The 5,233-nt window shown below is 44.7% G+C and overlaps 1 long non-coding RNA gene across 1 annotated transcript; it reads right to left on the bottom strand.

The window, feature by feature from the left end:
- Positions 1-1,382: 1,382 nt before the first annotated feature.
- Positions 1,383-2,378, bottom strand: LOC123440905. Its single transcript, XR_006630378.1, has 2 exons — positions 1,653-2,378; positions 1,383-1,527 (listed from the first exon to the last, which is right to left on the bottom strand). It is a non-coding gene; the product is annotated as an uncharacterized LOC123440905 (long non-coding RNA).
- Between the last annotated feature and the right edge of the window lie 2,855 nt (positions 2,379-5,233).

The following is a 5,233-nucleotide window of genomic DNA, read 5'->3' as shown; positions in this document are numbered from 1 at the left end:
TAAGCCTAGTGTGGTATGGGCGCGACTGCGGCATCATACAGATTGTGGGGAAAGTGGCGACCAAATCAGCAACCAGGTCGTCCCACCCTCCACCCTCCTTGCTTTGGCGTGAGATTTGGGATGGTGGCGGCCAAATCGGCATCCACGCGGTCCGGTCTGCGGTGTCTCCAACATTGGAAGGAGGGGACATCGGGGCGACGGAATCCCTCCAGCGACGGGATGAGGGGAGGCATATGCAGCATCTGAGTGAGGGAGGCGTGGGCGGTGTTGGCCGGGCTCAGGGAGGTGCGGGTTGACCAAGGGAGATGGAGCGTGGTGGCGCGGGGGCGAAGGGGAGGCGGGGCCATCCAGATGGGGTGCGGGGGCTGGGGCGACGAGGCGATGGGGATATATGCAAGAAACCTATAGCTTCGTACGCAGCATGAGCAACGACTGAAATCATGGGAAACTCCCAAGAAAAATATGAGTTAACACAGAAACTACATCATCGATGTGGATATTCCTATTAAAACAAAGGCATCATATTTATGCAGAAAAACTGTAGCTTCATAAGCAGCACGACCAAGGACTGAAATCATGGAAAACTCTCAGGAAAAATATCAGTTAACACAAAACTACATCATGAAGCAATAGCTCTATTGCTTCACCAGAAGGTTCATATAAGCAATTGGAGAACATCATACTCTCAAGCGAGTGGTTGTAAAACCTAAAAGAGATATTTTTATAGCACATAATTGGCAGTATTAAGCTTGTATGATACGTGTACAAACCAAGGCTCTCACGCATGAGAGATACAATTTTTTAAAATATATTCAGAAGAGATATGATCTTCGTTTAGTGTGAACTAATTCTTGCAAGAGAGAACAAATGAATGCCCATCTCGCACAGAAAATGCATGTAAGTTAGTGGCTACATCTATATGCTTGGTGGCATCACTGTTGTTGTTTTTTGATTAATACACGTTCCATCAAACACATATTATCATGTCGAATTAACCAAATTCACCCAACAACATGGCAAACAGTTACCTTAGTTGCTTCAAAAATCAGTCATGACCTCATAATTAGAACCCGTAGCGAACTCTAAGAGGTAGAGACTGACCTCGGATCCGCTAATCGAGTGTTCGTGCTTCTTTCTCGTTGCAAAGATCACAACGGCGAGGACAAGGAAGAAAAAATATTAATCCACATAGCATGAAGAAACCAAAAAAAAAAAATTAAAGAGCAAAGAAATTATCTGCTTCCTTTTAGTAACACTGCCATCCTACACATCATATAACCTGCAGATTTTGACAAACCTCATAAAAGTTATCGCATAGCTTCAAAAAGTTGGACTGTGGGATTTTCCCATATTAATCCATATGGCATGAAGAAACCATTAAATTGAGAAAGAGCAAAGATATTACCTCCTTTCATTCAGTAACACCGCCATGTACACATTATATAGCTTTCATATTTTGACAAAAAGTGGCCTCTTAAAAATGTCGCACTCCATGATTTCTACTGTATTTGGCAACATCCTGTCCAACTGCAGTGTGTGATGCAAATCATACCACACATATAATAATCTCAAGAAGAAAGGGAAAGGGGCCAAGCTTGCTGGAAATTGAAACAGAAGGGAATAAAGAAGGAGATGGATTTGGGGATGCTCACCTAGGAAATTGTAGAGATACTGGAAACTGCTGTTTAGAGATATTGGTATACACAGAATAGGACACTGCAATGATCAAGTAGTACTTCTGTAGTTCTGCAGCACAAAAAGAATTGAATAATCCGGTGATCCAGGTCTGAATATACAGACGAAAGAACAATTAATGGGTCAGTTGAGAAAAAGTTTCAACTATATCTGCAAGGAAGCATTTCAACAAACATATGGTGGGCACGATTGTAGGGAAAACCTGCAGATACTGGGTCCTCGCTTCGTGTGGTTGTTTAGCCATGGCAGTGCTCACCCTCTCGTGTGGTTGGGCAGCCATGGCAGATGAAGAGGTAAACGCGAAATAGATAATTTGCCCCAAAAAAGATGTCGCCAAGATACCGGAGTCTCCGGATAAGATATCTCTATGTTTCCAGTAATTATATGATTGAGAAAAAGATAAACATGAAAAATGTTGCGTATGCACAAGTGATAAATGCAGGCATGCTCACTTGTTGAGGAAGTAGATACCTGAAAGAGAGTCAAATTAGTAATTGGAAAATTGGCATGTAATAATACAAATGTAATACTGAAGAAATTAGTCACTCTCCTATCAGAATTCTCAGCACATACATGAAGAGAAAACAACATCACTCAAACAAAAAAAGGAGTTCAGAAAAACAGTAAGAATTTGAGCTATAAGTAAAATTGGAAATCATCCCAAACAAAAAACTGAACCAGCACCAAATTGAAAGCAACATAAGCTCAAAATCTGAGAAAATTATGTGATGCATGTCTAGAACAATCCAACACAATTGTATCTCCTCTGCAATTTATCCATATATAGCTTGCATAGCAAATCACACAACACAACTGTATTTGAGAAAGAAATTATTATGTAGACAACAAATCATAAAAGGGAAATAATTTTCCAGAATGGCCTTGTTGGTTTTCAACAGTAATCTACACAAGCAAGGATGAAAAACTTGTGGATTAACTCAAAGCAGAGGAGTGGTGGAGTGAGTACCTGCAAGAGAGTGATGGAGAAATATGCAGAGGCGTCGAGGACGAAAGGTGGGAGCAAAGGAAGCAGAGCATGTCCAACCAGTACATGCCAAGAAGAAGGCCAGGGATGGAGGCGACATAGCGTCCCCTGATCCTCACATCTTGCTTCTGTCCCCTCATCCTCACATCTTGTTTCCGGCCAGGGATGGTGGTAGGGAACCCAATTAGTCCTCGTAACATGGCTCTAGCTTTAGGGAAGATGAGATGGAGTAGAAGAGAGATGAAGAGAGATGCCTGTTTGCAGCTGCAATCTGATTCTTTCTGGTAAAAACTCATCAATTGAAGAGCTTGGACGATCTGTTCTTTCAAGTAAACAACCATTTCTTGCAACTCTTCACATTCGCTTGCCTGATAAGGAAAACTTGTAAGTTACAAACTTTTGCGCTTATTTCTAAACACATAATCAAATATAACCTTTTTGTCTAGCTGGTCTTCCAGTATCCTGTTGTCTGCTGTTTTCACCTGCAGCACATACAGAAAATGGCCTCGTAATAACCAAAATGAACTGACTATGCGGCACATTTAATAATATTCATCCAACATACTAACTTTTTAATTGTCGGCCAAACATTTCAATAAGAGAGGGTGTGTGAATGCTGTCAAACAAATTCAAGTTTTTTTCGTGACTTTCAAAATGAAAGTTTACTGCAGGAGTACACCTAAGCTCCTTACTGCATATAGAACGTTGCCATATTTAGCTCTTCATTGTGTTTCTTTTCAATATCCAAATTTGTCACTGCTCTCTTGTGAAGCAAATGCGATTTTTGGGTGAGAAAACATCAGTACATAATTGGAATTGCTGCAGCAAAATTTCTAGTTCTGCCTGGGTGTCGGAGTGGCCGACGTCGACGAAGGCGACGAAGGTGGGCTTACCAGCGACGCCGAGGTCGGAGCAGTAGAGGCCGTAGCAGAGGGCGGTGGCGGCGAGGTCGTGCATGAGGCGGAGCGGCCTAAGCCCCGTGACGGCCACCGCGTCGGCGTAGGCACGGCGCTGCACGTGCATGAGGTAGCAGGGCACGGAGATCACGCAGTTGGCGACGGGGGCGTCGAGGTCGTCCTAACCGAGCTGGCGGAGGTAGGCGAGGAACATGGCGAGGATATGGGTCGGGGAGAGCGCGATGCGGCGGCCGAGGTGGTCGACGTGGAAGGGGAGGCGCGGGAGGTCGCGGGTGGCGGGGCGGGAGGCGAGGAGGAGGAGGAGGCGCTTGGGGCTTGAGAAGGGGGCGTGGGAGGATGCGGCGCCCGCGTCGTGGGTGCCGAGGAGGCGCGCGCTGTGGGAGAAGGCAACGGCGGCGGGCCACTCGCGCTTGGAGTTGGACTCGGCGTTGAGCAGCACGTCGATCCCCCGCTGCCGCGCCGCCGCCGCCACCAGCGTGTCGTTGCCAACGTCGAGCCCCACCACGCTTATCGCGGCGGTGGCGGCGATGGCGGCTGGCTGGCCGGGAATTGGGGTTCCGGATTCGATCTATGCGGCGAGGGGGTCGGCTCGGGAGGGAATGGGATTTTAGGGTGGGTGGGTGCGGGTGCGGGCCGCGCGTGCCGGGGTGGGCGAGGAGGTGGAGGTGGAGCACGGTCAGCCTTCGGTGAATTTGGTAACTGCACACCGTCGTGGTGCATGGCTGGTGGAAGGCCGTTAGATTATAATTTATTGAGTAATTGTGTGGTGGTGATTGGTGTTTGTTTTTTTGTGGGTTTAATAGCTGTGTGTACTTAGAAAAGTTCTCGTTTAATCCTTTATTACTAGTATAGATAGCGGTGCTACAATTTAATGTTATTATAATTAGAAAGACCTGACCACATTATTGTCCTTAATTTATAAAAATATAGTTTTGTCTTTAGGATGGTATCCATTTAATGATTTTTTACACGAAGGTATCCATTTAATGCTATTATAACTGTGTATATCTGGGAGGAAGTTATCCATCCAAATATGTATACGTTCATCCATATGTTTAAATACACAAATATAGTTCATCTACTAGTACATTTCGGAATGCAAGAATATGGCGCAGCGCCGCTTCTCGCTGACGGTGCCTCTAGTTGCTTCCGCTGCTCCTCTTCCGAGCTTCCTGTGGATATCGTCGTCAATGCTGCAGCCCTATGTGCATGTCGCCGTCATTGTTCCCCGTATCTGCAAAACTTACATATAGTAGTCCTCATTTCATGTTCCACTACGTGTACCGACACTACGACACAAGGGACTATATAAAATGATCATAACATATGGAAATTAAGGACATTCCTTTCAGAATAAATACCATATGTCACAATACATCAGTAGTATGATCATGTTAGAGCTTCAACTTGACTCGTTTACTATAGAAACACCAGAACCAGGGAATAGCCATGTCCATGTTTAAAGTTATTCCAAAAACTTTGGCCCAGATATTCTATAACTTACTTCATAGATAAACTTTTCTCTCATGGTTTAACAATACTGCATCCATTTAAGCATAGTGAGATTCTATAACCATGACATATATTCAACAAAAAAAGTGGAGCACTAACCAAACAATATATCGATGCTTTATTT

This window comes from Hordeum vulgare, chromosome 3H (assembly GCF_904849725.1).
Source record: "Hordeum vulgare subsp. vulgare chromosome 3H, MorexV3_pseudomolecules_assembly, whole genome shotgun sequence".
NCBI classification, from domain to species: Eukaryota; Viridiplantae; Streptophyta; class Magnoliopsida; order Poales; family Poaceae; genus Hordeum; species Hordeum vulgare.
The sequence above is the reverse complement of the archived record's forward strand: the minus strand, read 5'-3'. Positions and strand labels throughout refer to the sequence as shown.